Source organism: Lemur catta, chromosome 15 (genome assembly GCF_020740605.2).
Source record: "Lemur catta isolate mLemCat1 chromosome 15, mLemCat1.pri, whole genome shotgun sequence".
NCBI classification, from domain to species: domain Eukaryota; kingdom Metazoa; phylum Chordata; class Mammalia; order Primates; family Lemuridae; genus Lemur; species Lemur catta.
The window spans coordinates 5,704,841-5,720,447 of NC_059142.1; the positions used below are offsets into that span (position 1 = coordinate 5,704,841).

Here is a 15,607-nt window from a genome sequence, read left to right on the forward strand (position 1 = left end):
TCTGAGGAGGAAGGGGGGGCCAGGGAGAGCAGAGCCCATGGCTGGGTGGCCAGTGGTCGAGGGGGAGCCGTGGGCTGCACAGGGGTGCCCTGTGCAGTAATGGAGAAGGTGTGGGGATCAGTGCAGAGTCAGGGCGCCTGAGTGATGTCTGGGGGAGATGTCCAGGATGCGGGCTGGTGGATGCATGGAACACTGAAGGAAAGTGAGAACCGCCCCTCCCACCCCCGTAAGCAAACCATTGATTTGAGGCCTGTGCCGTGAGGGCGTGGCACACACTCTGCCAGCTTCAGAAAAAAAAAAATTGAAACTCCCAAAGGGGAAAAGATTTTAAAGACCCCACCATTGGAATGGAGGTTTTCCCCTCCTGTATAAGAGAGTTTTGGAGCCCCTACTATAAGCTGGGCTCTGCTCTCAGTGCCCACGAGTGAGGAGACACGGTGATCTCTGCCCTGGTGGGAGACAGGCACTAAGTGACGAACATACTAAGTGAGTGTCTGTGGAGTGTCTTAGAAGGCGACAGCTATAATGACAAAAAAGTGGAGGAGGGAAAGGGCTCAAGAGTGGGGGAGATGTGAGCAGTTTTAAACTGGGGAGTCAAGAGAGGCCTCACTGGGGTGACAGTTGAGCAAAGACTTGGGAGGTCAGTGAGCCTCGTGGATGGCTAAGGAAGGGCATTTCAGACAGAGGGAACAGCAGTGCAAAGGCCCTGAGGCAAGAAGGTGCTTCTGTGTTGTGTTGTAAGACCAGCAAGGGGCCAGTGTGGCGGGAGGGGAGTGGGAGAGGGGAGGGGGCTCCTAGAGGACTCTAGCCTTCATTCTAAGTGAGGTGGAGGCCACTAGAAGCAGGCCCTGACCTTACTTAGGGTCTCACAGGCTTCCTGGGAACTTGAGGGAGCACACAGGAAAGAGCTTAGAGGGCTGGAGGAGGCTCCTGGAGTCTTGGGCAGGCCTCAGAGGCCACAGCCAGGGGTGTATATCTGGGCCTTCTCCAAGTGTATATTGACCTTGAGGGGCCAGGGGGGCAGGCCCCTCCCCAGGAAGAGGCCCCTTGATGAGCTGTGGGAAGCGGTTGCTCAGCATGCAATGTTCCCTCTAGTAACACGAGTGCTAATGGGCCCAGGGCGAATGAACAAGGAATTGGCTTTTGCATCCTCCCATTCTCCCTTCTGGGCTACTCTCATGGGTGAGGCTGGGGGGACCCAGTTCTATATTTTTATTTATTTGTTTTTTAGAGACAGGTTGGCCCCAAACTCCTGGGCTCAAGAGATCCTCCCACCTCAGCCTCCCGAGTAGCTGGGACTATAGGTGCGCGCTGTGGCATGTGGCTAGGGACCCCATTCCAGAATCATGAACTCTTGAGCGTTCCGTGGGCTGCATCTTGACTGTGGGCGAATGGGTCACTTTCTCCCACCCCTCCCTGTGCCCCTCCTGTGACTCCCAGGCCACTCACTTTTTGTTATGTGTGTCCCCATGTGCCTGCTCTTTGGTGGTGGCCGTCTCTTACTCACAGTCTCCTTCTTCCAACCAAGGGAGTCCAGGCAAGGTAAGGGGCACAGAGCAGTGGCCCAGGAGTCGGGAGGCCAGGGTCTCCGTTCCCGGCTTGCACCAGCCAAATGACCCATCCTCTTTCTGTGCTCAAATGCTTAAGCCCACTTAGAAATGTCCAGATCATTCCAGCTTCAGCTGCCTGGGTGTGGAGTTGAACCCGGTACCCAGGGCCCCTTCCATCCTGCTCCAGGCACAAGGGGGGGACTTTGTCTCGGAGTCTTCTGAGGACCTTTCCTACCCTCAGACGCAGAGTAAGTCAGGACATACCATTTTACAGATGGGAGGACTGAGGCCCCAAGCACAAAGGGAAGGAGAGGAGTCCACTGCTGCCTTCCAGACTGGGGTTCTTCCCACACTCTCCAGCAGCAGCCAGGGACCATCACTGTAACAACAGTGGCCACTGTGGAGGGCCCAGGGTGCCAGCACCGTGCTGAGAGCCCTGAGGAGGTGATGGCACTCATGTCCCAGGGAGGAGAGGGGAGCTCAGAGAGCCGGGAGCGCAGCCTGGGCTGGGAGCGCGGGCTGTTTGCCTGGGTGGGTGGATGTTCCCGGCGGGCCCTCTCAGTTTCTCTGTCTCCTTTGTTTCTCCCTCATGCAGAAGTGCCCATTCCCTGCCCCCAGGCGCCTCTGCCCCTACTTCCTTCTCATCTTGGCCTCCAAAAGCCCCTGCCCACCCTCGACCCCCCAGGCCCTGGTGACCACTGTCAGCCGTGGCTTAGCGACCCTCTCTGGGCTGCTCTAACACGCAGGTCACAGTGCGGGTGTTTCCAGGCCCTGCCTGGAGCAGTTGCCGAGTACTGTCTTGCTGCCCCCAAGGTCTCTTTCCTGCGTCGCTCGGTCCGCCTGCTGTGCTCTCCAGGCCCTTGAACCCCAACACTAGGTCCAGAGAGATATGTCAGGGCATTTGTCTGGGCCGAGGGCCTGGAGCTTTGCTCTGAAGCTTAAGGGGGTCACAGATCAGCACCAGGTGGGCTGGGGGTACAGCTCCCTGGGCCTTGGAAACCTTGCCATTCAGCCAGAGAGCATGAGCCCTGAAGGGGACAGTCCCAAGAGCTGGTGCTTCAAGAGGAAACCTCTTGCACACCACACACACACACACACACATTCTTAGATGCCAGCCCACTGTGGCAGTGCGCACACCCCCACACACTCATTCATAGCACGTGGACACACCCACACACACCTGTGACATGTGGTCAGTCCACAGACATCCACACCCCTTCTTGTGCCCTCCAGAATCTCTCTCTCTCTCTCTCTCTCTCTCTCTCTTTTCTCTCTCTCTCTCTCTCTCACACACACACACACACACACACTCGCTCTCTCTACTGCCCTCCTAGCCTCAGCCACACGACCACGTACACATTCAACCTTGGGGCTCTGACGACACGCAAGTGCACACAGTACATACGCGGTCACGTGCGCTGTGCCATACACTCACTGTCAGAGGTGGCAGCAGCGGTGGTGACTCAGAATCCTGCTTGTCACAGAGAAACAAGGCCCAGAGGGGGCTTCAGCCACAAAAAATAACATTCAGGGAGAAGGGCTGCCCCAAATGCCACACACGCAAACACACAGGGTCCTCCAAACGCACACGCTCTGTACCCACCCAGGCCCCATCCAGGAACTGAGCCATGTGACCACAGACTCTGGGGCACCAGTGTGCTCTCGGCGTGCACCCCATGTGGACACCCCCACGTGTACACAGCTCAGGGTACCTCCCCACCGCTGCTGTGATGAGGGGTTTTTCCTCCTTTTTCAGCAGTTCCTCCCTCTACCCCCAGGGCTGGGGGCTGCCCAGAGATGCTCCTCACTCTCCTGGCCCCTGGGCCTGTGAGTTGGGGACCACCAGAGGTGGCATGTTGGCTGTTGCTAGGGGATGCTAGCACAGCAGCCACGGGGATTAGTACTTCTGGTGGGAAGCCCTGACTCTGTCCCTGGCCCTGTGATCAGCACAGGTGGCTCTGCTGCATCTCAGCCCCCCACCAGCCGTAGCTGCAGGTGTGGCTCTTACGCCTACCAAGGACTTGCCTCTCTTTGTTTCAGTGGTGGGGAAACTGAGGTAAGACAGTGAGCAGAGGCTGCTTTGAAGGCATCTAGGGCACCCCCTCCCAAGGCCTTGCCTGGTCTGAGGCACAGAGCCCCTCGGAAGCCCATGCATTCTGTAGCTGGGGACCTTTGAGGTCATTTTTTCCAGAGCCCCAGAGAGGGCAAGGGTCTTGCCCTAGGTCACACAGCAAGTGCATGGCACAAGCTAACCAGCCTCGTACTCCAGAGCCCTCCTGAGGGCCCCATGTGTGCAAGGGAGGGGGCGTTGATGGGGGGCAGGCAGGAGGGAGGATGTATGGCTGGGTTTGCTTCCCAGCCTTCCCCTCCCTCCCTCCCTCTCCTCCCTTCTCTCCCTCGCACAGTTTGTTTGGAGAATGACTCACAGGAATGCAGCAAAATCCTGATGGATGGGAAGGCAGGGCCGCAGTACCGGAAACCTCTCCAGGGTAGGGAGGCGGGGCTGAGCCGTGGGGCCTAGGAGGCTGGTGATCAAGGGAGCCCTGTGTGCAGGTGGGGAGACTGAGGCCCTGGAAGAATTCTGGACCTGGCCTGGCCACGGAGCTGTCTTGAACATGAACACACACGTATGTGCACACACGTGCCCAGCTGCAGCAGCACATCTGGGCTCCAACCATCCAGACTTCTGGCTGGACCTGTCCCCCACTGCAGGGCTTGCCTGCATTTTCCATCTTTGTGCCCCTGCAGCACCTGGCACACAGCAGGTGACTAACACGCGTGTGGTGGTGCTGAGTGTGACCCAAATCGGACCCTTCTAGGTGTGTGCCTTGTCCCTCAGTTCCCCCATCCCCTCCAGGTGGGTGTTCTTCATTCAGTCCTCTTTTTTTTTTTTTTTAAGAGACAGGGTCTCACTCTGTCACCCAGGCTGGAGTACAGTGGCACAATCATAGCTCACTGCAGCCTTGAACTCCTGGGCTCAAATGATCCTCCCTCCTCGGCCTCCCAAAGTGCTGGGGTTATGGGTACATACCACCACGCCTGGCTCCCTTCAGTCCTTTAACAGAGGTGGCCAGGGCAACTGCACACTGGGCACTGCCAGGGGCCCAGGATGAGGGGAAGAAACAGTCTGTGCCTCCCCTCCCGAGTTCACAGTCAGAATGGGGAGGCACATGTGGGTGCAAACATCGCCAGGGGGCCTTGATGGGTCCTGCGGGCAAGGTAAGGCAGAGCCTCTTAGAAGACCTAGGGTGAGTGTCAGGCACAGGGAACCACAGCTGCAGGCGTTCGCTGAGAGAGGGCTGGTGGGCCTGGGAAGGTCCTAGGAGTTGAATAAAGGTAGGTGGGACGTTTATTGGTGGCTGGGGACATCAGGGCCCAGATATCAGGCAGCAGCCGAAGGTGCGGCCTCCAGTCTCTCTCAGGGGAAGCTGTCCTCCCCAGGACCACATCTTGGTCCCCGGGAGTCTTCTAAGGAGGGTCAAAGCCTTCACCTCCCGGGACCCGTTGGCGGGCACCCCCTATTCGCCCCAGGGCTGGCCTCTCAGCGCCTGCTAATGGTTGTCACGCAGGTGTGCAGCCCCGGATGACCAGATCTGTGTTTTCAAGAGAAGCCAGAATTTGGATTTTTATGTGAACTCTCCTGATTTTCAAATGCTGGCTCAATTAACAAAAGGCACAGTGTGGTTTAAACCGCACATGTCCACAGGCAGAGGACTGCTAGTTTATAACGTCTGCTCTGTGGGGCACTTGGGTTTTACGTTTGCTTCTTTTACATTCCTTGTTTTATTGAAAACAGCCCAGATAGTTAGTGAGCTGCAACTCTGTGCGAGGTGCTGGGGATGTATCTGTGAACAAGACAACATGCGGTGGAGCTGCCATTTTACCGGGGAAGAAGACTGCCAGCAGATGTATCAGGTGACAAGTGTTACAAAGCAGAAGGAAGCAGGGCTCGAGAACGGAGAGTGGTTGCGATGCTGCACTTCTGGGTAGAGGGAACGGCCAGTGCAAAGGCCCTGAGGTGGGCCCGTGCTTGCTGTGTGAGGCCAGCGTGGCCAGAGCAGGAGGAGGAAGGGGAGAGGGGGAAGAGGTGAGGCCAGAAGGTGGTGCAGAGGTCAGATGGTGTAGGGATTGTGGGCTTCGGTTTAAGTTTGGTTTTAAGTCTTATGTGAGGTGGGAGCCATGGAGGGTTCTGAGTGAGGGAGGGTCGGGATCTGACTTGGGCTTAACAGGCTCCATCTGGCTGCTGCAAGGGCGGAGGGGGGCAAGGGTGGGCCCAGGAGCGGGTGACCGCACTTGGCCTGGCCTGTGGATGATGGGGCCTGAACAAGCTGGTGGTGGTGGTGGTCACCGCAGGGTCGAGTAAACTGGTAGGGCCTCTCCACGGTGTGCAAACGTTAACTGGGATATTGATTATAAGGATTTCGTAGTAACATGGAAATGGTGACTGTATATTCTGCCTTACGAAAATAGGATTCAGAAATTGTACATTAAAAACACAACAGTGCCAGATGCAAAAGGTCATAGGCCATATGATTCCATTCATATGAAATGTCTGGAACAGGCAAATCTGCAGAGACAGAGAGGAGCATCTGGCGGGGGCTGGGGTAGGGAAATGGGGAGCGGCTGCTGATGGGGACGGGTTTCTTTTGGGGAGGGGGATGAAAATGATCTGAAATTAAGTAGTGGTGATAGGTGCACAGCTCTGTGAATATACCAAAAACCATTGAACTGTCCACTTTAAAAGGCTGAGTTTTATAGTGAATTATATATCAATAAAAAAAAAATTTTAAGCACCTCAGGATTTCTAACCAAAATTGATACACATAGAAAATACTGGAAGTGCTCTAACCCAGGCAAGAGAGTGAGACTCTGTCTCAAAAAAAAAAAAAAGAAAAGAAAATACTGGAAGTGGCCCGGCATGGTGGCTCTTGCCTGTAATCCCAGCACTTTTCAGAGGCCAAGGTGGGAGGATCACTTGAGGCTAGGAATTCAAGACCAGCCTGGGCAACAAGTGAGACCCCACCTCTACAAAAAATACAAAAAAATTAGCCGGGTGTTGCGGCGTGAGCCTGTGTTCCTAGCTACTCAGGAGGATGGAGTGGGGGATTGCTTGGTCCTAGGCATCTGAGGCTGCAGACAGCTGTGATGACACCACTACACGCCCAGCTGGGTAACACAGCAAGACCCCCATCTCTTAAAAAAAAAGATTGGAAGGAAATATTAACAGGAATTGTTATAGGGTGAGGAGGATTCTGGAATTTTGTTTTCTTTCTACTTTTGTGTATATTACAACTTTTACAAATTAAAAGAAAGTATTTCTCTCTATAAAAAAATAGTTTGTGCCCGGGGCTAGGGAGATTCACCTGGAGGGGCCCGGCCTCTTGCTCCAGCCCCTGGAGGTCAGTCTGGCTACTCGGCTTTCACGTGGGAGGCTGGGAGCTGGAGCACACTTGCTCTGGCCCTGGCTGTGACCTTCTGGAATTCCATTCCTGCTCACATGGCCTTGGTCAAGTCACAGGACCAGAGATCCCAGCTGCCCTCCCCTGAATAGCGTCCCAGCCCCCACACGATGCCCCCACCTAGAGACCGCCCTTTCCTGCTTGCATGCTTTCAGCCTCAGGTTGCTCACCACCTCCTGAGGCAGCTCACTCCTTCCATTTCTGGGCAGCTGTGCTGTTAGCAAGCTCTTCCTTATATGGAGGTGAAATCTGTCTTCCTGTTGCTTCCTCAGCTCCCTCTCTGAACCCCAGTTTCTGGATCTGCAGCAAGGGGCTCCTAGGCCCCACCCTGCCCATCTCCCATGGCCGTTGGGAGCTTATGAAGAGACGGAGGGGCCCGGAGCCTGGGGCACGTGTTGGTGGTCATTCAGTACTAAGGACAAAGCGTGAGTGGGCCTCTGTCCCGCAGCACAACCAAGTAGGATTTCCACATTCAATGTTCAGGCCTTTACTGTGCGATTGGAATTTGATTCTAATCCCAGAGATAGGAAACTCAAATCTCTCCATAGAGATTTGAATGATAATCATCAGAGCTAACATTTATCAAGGGATCATGATGTGGCAAACCCCGTGGTGACTTCCAGGTACTAATTTCTATTTGTTCCCAACACAACTCGGGCCCTGCTATTCTTCCCATTTTAAAGGTGAAAAAATTGAGGCTCAGAAATGTACTGTGAAGCAGCTGGGTGTCTCTTGGCATACATTTTGGGAGTGCTGTGGGTTGTAGGAGAAAGCTAGCCAACAAGCAACCTCTCCACTACAAAAGTGTACAGAAACTGGAGGGAAATACTAGTTGTTGGTTGGGCTTGGCTCTTGGCCCCATCAGTTTGTCGGCTGAAGGAGCCTCGTATCTGGTCTTGTAGCTGCCTCATTCCAGGTGCTGGGTTTAGAAGGATTCTCCTTGTCTCAGACCGTGAGCTTTCTGCTAAGTTTAGGGAGAGAGAGAGAGGAATGTCTCCTTCTGCCTCATGGACTTCCCAGTTTAGGCGGCTGCTTCCCACACCTCACTACCCCACTCCCCCACCATGTGGTCAGCAGGAGCACAGGATTATCCTTCTTCTCAGCTTCTGGAAACTGGAGCCCAGAGAGGGTGTGGAGCTGCCCAGGGACACACAGCTGGGGCGGGACAGAACCAGGACTTGCACTGGGGGTGAGGGGGAGCACTTTTCCTGTTTTAGGATGTGTGGGGAGGATAGGAGCCTTCGCTTTACCACCCAGTACTCTCCAGAGAGCCCAAGGGAGAGGGGCACGCCTGAAACCAGAGGATTCTAGCCCTTTCCTTTACACATGCACTGGGCTGGACTGCCTTGAGCTAGGCCCTGGCGTAAAAGGTAAATAAGAGCAGTTCCCTGAATTCTTGAGACAGGGCAGAGGCTCAGGCTCAACCCAGAGTCACCTAGGTCTCATGCTTCTCTCCGCTCGCTGCCCACTGAGCCTCGGCGTCCACGTCTCCCTAACGGGATAAGGACAGCCACCTCAAAGGATTGCGAGGATTCCTCGTGGGATGCCTGGCAGAGTTAGCGCCACAGTTAGCTCCAGCCCTGCACACCTCCCTGCCCTGGTACAGCCACCTGGGTTCCACCAGGGGTTGCTGGGAGGAAGCCAAACCAGGAGGAAAAGCCATCATTGTCTTCTCCCCTCCTCCCACCGCTCCTCCTCCTCAGACATTCATGTGGTAAAATTCAGATAGCACAGCGGTGAGCGTCCCTCCCACCCCCGGACAGCTCCAAGGCTCAACTTTGATCAGCAGTTCTTCATCCTTCCAGAGGTGATCTCTGCAGATCCAGGTGCCCCTGAAAAGGACTCTGATTCATGTGTTCCTCGGGACTCACCCTGCCCCCCAGAGAAGCTGAGCCGGCTCTGATCCCAGCACACAGCAGAGAGGACCAGGCCCTCGACCCTTTGCAGACAGGAACCTGGAGGCTCTGAGGGGAATCCTGGGTATTTTGTTCCACATCCTTCTCCTGGTGTCTGAGTGTTCTGTGCCCTCCCCTGCTGAAGGGCCATGCAGCACACTCTTGTCCCATTTTCCAGATGACAAACCCAGGGCAGGGACTGGTCTCCCTTAGCACAGAGGGAGTTGTCTAAGTCGTGCCAAGGACTTAAGGCATGTCCTAGCCAGCCTGGCACCAGGCGGGAGCTGCAGCCACCATTCAGGACAAAGTCAGGAGACTTTAGGGGACTTCACCTGGCTGGGGCCAGGAGAAGCCCTGGAGGCAGCGTCCCCGGTGCCACCAGGTCTAGGGAGGACAGAGGCCCATGGGGCTCTGAGCTGACCTGGGAAGGGGCTGGAAAAGGTCCCTTGAGGAGTGGTTGAGCTACCTGGAGATACCCATGAGCTCTGGGTCCCCATCCACAGAGCTGCCTGGGGTCAGGGAAAAAAAGATAAATGAAGGCGGGTGACTGATACCTGGGCGTGTGTGTGCACCTGTGTACACTCTTACGTAGAGAAGTCTCCGTGAGTCTTTACACATGCATGTGTTCCATTTACATGTGTACATGGGTGTGTGTCTGCATGAGCGTGTGTGTGCCTGTGTGTTTCCACCTCGGGGAGTATTCGTATTTGCGCATGTCTTGACTGCCCCCAATCTACTGGCTGACAGGGGTGGGCCCCACAGCTCCCATTTGTCCTCTCTGTAAGAAGAGACTACCCTGAGTTTGGGAGCTCCCTTCCAGGCAGGCAGAGGAAGCCACTGAGGCCCAAGGAAGGGCTGTGACTGCCCTCGGGTCCCACAGAAGCACAACCCAAGACTTGGGCCTGGCGTCGCAGTCCTGAATGCTCTCCTGGGTTTCCTGGGCTCCTCTCAGGGGAGGTGGGTTGTCATTCCCATGCTTGGGCACCTGGGGCTGGAGGGCCTGTGTTTCCAGGTGAGAAGGGGCAGCTAGCTGTCCCCAGAGCCCCGTGCAGGGGCAGAGGTGGGGTCTGTACATGTGCATGTCTGGAGTCTGTATGAGTGTCTGGTTCTGTCATTTGCACATATGTGTCTGAGTGTACATTTGCACGGAGGGTCTTGGGGCTGATTGTTCATGCAGGTGTGTGTGGCTGGGTCTGTCTGATTCTGGGTGAGCTTTGTGTTGGGTGTGTTCTGCATGTGTGTCTGGCCTGGGGCGGGGCTGAGGGGCTGCTGTGGCCCTGGCCCCCAGCCAGCCTCCGGCCTGGTGCTGCTGGATGCTGCAGCCTCAGTGTGGGGCACTTGCAGGGTTCATGGTGCCACTCACCCCAGGGGTGGGATGGCCCTGAGCTGGGCCCCTCCTGGCCTCTCCCTCCACCCCACCCCTGTGGTCCCAGGTGGCCTGATGGGATGATCTCCACAGTGGGGCTCCACTGGTGTCAGGGCTCACTCATACTGGGCCTGGGTCAGAGGTCAGTCTGTGGCTGGGGTCAAGGGTCAGAATGTGGCCACTGCTGTGGCTAAGGGTCAGCTGTGGCAGGGATGGGAAATCCATGTATATGGCACAGAGGGCCGGTTAGGCCTTGGCCACACCTCCGTCCCAGCCCTTTGGTGGTTCCTTGGCCAAGGCATGGGTTTGAGCCCCGGGCACCACAAAGGGCAGGGGCGAGAAGGCACCTGTGGGCCCTGCAGGATGCCAAGCAGGCCCGTGGCAGAGAGCCCCGGCCAGCCTGATGCACCGGGAGCAGGTGGCCTTTGCAGTGGCCAGGAACCACGCATGCCCAGAGCTAGCACAGGAGGCTGAGAGGAGACCCCCTCTCTTGAGTCTCTCCTCAGGGTCCCTCTAGCGCCCACCTGTGACTCTGTCAGCCTTCTCCCCTCTCCCCTGCCTTTCATTCTTCTCTCCTTCCTCTGCTCTCCCCTCCTACTCCCCCAGGCTGTCTCCCTGCCGGACAGCCCAGCCCTCCTGTCTTTTCCCCACTCCCCCCAGCCAGCCTCCTCCCCCAGTGGGGCCCTCTGAACCCCAGGCCTTCCTCCTGCAGGCTCAGCTGCTTCTGCTTCACCCAGAGGCGGGAGCTGAGAAAGGAAGGTGAGTGCCCATGCTGGGGGGAAGGCGGGGGATTCAGGATCCCAACATAAGAGACTGGCAAGGCTGCCCTCGCCTGGGTCACTCAGGAGGAGACCACAGCGGGCACAGAATCATGGTCGCAGGCTGCAGGCGAGGTCCTTCCTGGGCCATGTCCAGTGAGCAGAGCACACAGAGGGCAGGTTGAGGGGGACTAGACTCAGACTCTGCCCTGTGTGAGCCCGAAGCTGCACCGATCTCACCTGGTGGCCTCCCACAGTCTAGTAAGGAAGACTGGACAGACAGACAGATGGCCGGGGAAACCACAGACAGAGACCAAAGGTCGCCCAGATGAAAGGCAGGCAGAAAAAGACCTGACCTTACCCAGGGCAGAGACTGAGATGTCCCCCCCAACACACACACCAGGGACACCAGAGCTGCCCTCTTGCTTGCACTCGGCCAGAACCCACATGGGATCCCAGACCAGACTCCATTCTGAGATTTGGGGAGGGTGGACTGAGGGGAACCTAAAGTATTTGAAAATATTCCAAAAATTTAAGAGAACTTGAATATTTATAATCCTGATGGCTCCCCCACCACGCCATCAGCTAAAATATCGAGCTCTTTGGTTTCAAAGAAAAGCATTTTCTCCAGTGTTTTGCTCTCGGTTGCACATGGTAGCCCCAGCTCACTCAGGAACTGCTAAGCGTTAGAGGGTTTTGATGGGGAGAAAAAGGAACAGAGCTGCAGTTGTTTAATGACCACACCAGCCCCAGAGGGCAGGGGTGTCTGTTTTGTTCATTGCTGTCTCCCTAGCACCCCTAAAAACGCCTGGCACATGGTGGGCTCCATAAACATATACCAAAGGAGAGATTTGTGGGGTGGATGAGCTCATTTGGTCTGGGAGACAAAACCAGATCCACAGGGCCAGCAGGGCCAGCAGCTGGGATCAACATGTTCATAAAAAGGGGATATTGAGGCTGGGAATGTGGGAAGGTGGCTGGGGTAGGTCACCCCTTGCTGACCCAGGTGGGCTGCAGCTCTTGGTACATTCACTAAAAATGAGACCTCTTCAGCAGTTTTTTAAGCTACCAAATGGGCATGAAGGCCATTAACATGTCAGAGGGGGCATGGTGGAGGCTGAGGAAGAGCAGGGGGAGGTTCTTTCCCGAGGCATTTGTTCTCCCTCCAGCCCTAGGTTTGGGGGTGGGGGCGGGGTGTTGTGCACCGAACCCATGGGCTTGAATGGCGGATCCCAGCAGCGTTACCAATGCTTCTTGTTAGTTGCACAGGCCAAGTGGATCCTGTTAGCCCTGCCTTCCAAATAAACCCAGAATGTGACCCTTTCTCATTAGCTCCATCGCTGCATGCCTGGACTAGTGCAGGGCCACCCCGCCACCTCCCTGCTCCTGCCCTGGCCTCGTGTCTGTTCCCTTCACAGCAGCCAGGGGGTTAACTGTGAAGACCTAAGGGAGAGCATGTCCCTCCTCTGCACAGAACACTGCAGAAACTCATTTCATCCACTGTGAGAGCCAGAGTCCTTACAATGGTGTGCAAGGCCCTGCAGGTGGGTATAGCCCTTGCCCTGACCCTCTCCCATCTCTTCTCTTCCCGCCCCCATCACTCACTCCACTCCAGCCACCCCTGCCTCTTGGCCATTCTTTGAAAATTCCAGCTGAGATGCTGCCTCAGGGCCTTTGCACTTGCTATTCCTTATGCCTGCACAGCTCTGCCCCCAGATATCTGCATGCCTCGCTACCTTAGTCTTTCAGGTCTGTTATGTAATGTTCTCAAGTCTAAATGCTGACCACCCAGTACAAAGACACAGCCCCTCCCCAGGTGCTCCCCTCGCCCCCTTCCCTGGCTTTGTTTATCCACAGCATGCTTCACCTAACATAATACATTATATCACTCTTGTCTGTCTCCAGACTAGAATGAAAGCTTTGTCTCCTTCTTGTCTCTGAATTATCAACACACTGGTGCCTGGCGCATTGCTCAATAAATATGTCCTAGCCCTCCTGTCACCTTCAAGTTGTGTGACCTTGGGCAAGTTAATTGTCTGGACCTCAGTGACCCCGTCTCTGAAATGGGGAGGGTGACCAATGGGAAGAGGAAGATACAAAGAGATTTGAAATCGATGCCCCACTGCTCAATAAATGTGTGGAATAATGTTAAAATCCACCCATCTCTGACCCCACGCCCTGTGGCTCTGGGGATTACCAAACCAGGGCTGAGCTTAACGTGACTTCTGGGCCTCAGCAGTACCAGCCTAGCCTGGTGGGCTTCCCTGGCTTCCCCTTGTTCCCACCTGGGGGGGTCCCTGGCTAACCCTGTCCCTGGCGGCCTCTCAGTGAGCCTTGTCCTTGGCTGCCCCTATCGCCTGTACCCCCCAGGCCCCTGTTGGGAGTCCTCAGCCCACTGCCTACCCTGCCTCTCCAGCCTCCCTCCCTGGCTCCTGTTTATTATTTAACCTGGAATGGGGTCTGGACACATGCTTTGCATGAAAGCAGCTATTCAGATGGTGCTAGGCAAACAAAAGGGGTGACCTGTCCAGACCCAGGCTCTCCTGACCACAGCCACACCTCACCAGGAAGCACTGGACCCTCTACGACCTGTGAGCACCCCCACCCTGGCCCACAGAACTCTACTGCCAGCCAAGCAAGGTTGGATCCCATCTCCCCTGGGGCAGGACTCACTTGGTGGAAGGCAGAGTCAGATCCAGGGGAGTGGGAAGGCTGCTAGCCAGGCAGCCTCCTCTGCTGGTCGTTCCCTCAACATTAATGGAGTCAGTGCCAGGCGCTGCCACCATGATCCCATGGAATCCTACCTGTAGGGTCTGATGAAACAAGCCGAGGGTTCGGGGGCCATGCAGACTTAGGCTTGAATCTGAAGTTGCTGCTCCATTCATTCATTTGGTACATACTGAGCTGCTGCACCTACCTCGTGCCAGGCACTGTGCTAGGCAGAGGTGAACAAGGCCTCTCTTGAAACTGAGAGTCAGGTGGGATCAGATCGTGTTGCTGTGTGCTCTTGGCAAGTTCTTTGTGGGCTGTGAGCCTGGGGTTCTCCTCTCAGGGATGGGCAGAACCTGGCCTTGGGGTGCTTTTGTGTGATCTCCATGATCATACTTGTGGAAGGGCCCTGGTCAGGAAGGGGTTTCCATCTCCCTTTGGCAGATGTGAATGGCAGCCCTCCTGAATCTGGACCCCCCTGCCCCACTGTTCCAGGACTGCCCCTAGGAGCTCCATGGAGGCCCCCCCCCCCCCCGCCTGGGCTGAGGAAGAGGAGAGGCCCCTGGAACAGGTGAAGGGCTCTGCTGCTTTTTGGGACAAGCCACCCTACCACCATCCAATCCCAATCCAGAATCCATGGAAGGGCACTGACGGAGCAAGCTCTGGTGGGTCACAGGACCTATCCTGGTGCTACCGTTCTTCATCCCCACCCTCATGTTCTCCAAGGGAACTTTTGGTTCAAAAAAGAGAAACCCTGGGCTAAGTCAGGCTCACAGGAAGAGGGCTTGGTTCAGCCTCATTCATTCGCTCCTTCATTCATTCAACAAATACTTAAGGAATGTGTACCAGGCACCATTCCAGGTATAGAGGATACACCAAGGAGCAAAAAGACAAAAATACCTACAAAATACATAAGTAGGTAAATTATATGGCACATTAGAAGGTGGGGAAGAGCAGTCCAGGCAGCAGTACTAGCCAGTGCAAAGGCCCTGAAGTAAGAGTGTGAATTCTAGAACAGTAAGGTGGCAACATGGTGAGTGGGGTTGACAGGGTGGGACATGAAGTCAAGAGGTGGAGGAGGGGGCCTGACCAGGGATCTCATCAGCCACTGGGAGGACTTTTCCTTCTTCTGATCACTCAGAAACCAGGGAGGGGAGGGAAGCATGTCCTTACTCTCCAGGAGAAGGGGGCACATGCTACCCTCACACACCCTCTGCCAGTCTTGGCCTTGTGGTTGGCTGCGTGAAGGAGGTGGCTGAGTCAGGATGTGAGAGGGACAGTCTGGGGCTGAGGGTATGTATGGGTCAGGAGTCAACTGTGACAAGGGTTGGTGGTCCATGGCAGTGGGCGTCTCCTGGTTCACCCAGCAGCTTCTGGACTGAGTAACCCTGGTTCCCAGGCAGACAACTGAAGATGGAGACTAAGTAGCCTCATATTTTAAATACAGGAGACCACAGTCTAAAGAGGAACTAGGGCTATCCAGAACTTTAGGGATTCATTTCTGGTAGAGAGGCCTGCCCTTCAGATAGCTGTGGATGGGGCCAGTTCTGGGCAGCAGTGCTAAGCGGTCTGGGAAGGCTATAAGATGCTGGTGGTTCCTAAGCCTGGCTGTGAAAATGCAGATTCCTAGGCAGAAGGAGCCTGTGCAGAGACTGTGGGCAATCAGATTGATTTGATCTGGGCTGGAACCCAGGAATCTGGTTTTTTACTTTCTCTGTTGACACAGTACCAATAATAGGTTTGAGAGTGACTCTTCAGGCCACTGGGGTACTGGTGGCCTCTGTGCCATCAACCCCTTCACAGCCCTCAGCCAGGGACCTGGAGGCACAACAATGGTGTCATGTACCCCTTCCAGTCCCCCATCCCCAGG

The 15,607-nt window shown here is 55.6% G+C and overlaps 1 protein-coding gene across 3 annotated transcripts in view; it reads left to right on the top strand.

Annotated features, from left to right (window-relative positions):
• Positions 1 to 15,607, top strand: part of RAI1 (retinoic acid induced 1) — a 119,911-nt gene that overhangs the window by 22,154 nt on the left and 82,150 nt on the right. The window contains exon 1 of one of the 3 annotated variants that reach the window (XM_045526869.1): positions 12,509 to 12,572. The exons of 1 other annotated variant lie outside the window; for it this stretch is intronic. The gene's annotated coding sequence lies outside the window, so the exon portion shown is untranslated. Of the gene's footprint in view, positions 1 to 12,508; positions 12,573 to 14,273; positions 14,309 to 15,607 lie in introns of those variants that run through there. One more of the 3 variants, XM_045526870.1, reaches the window with a different exon arrangement.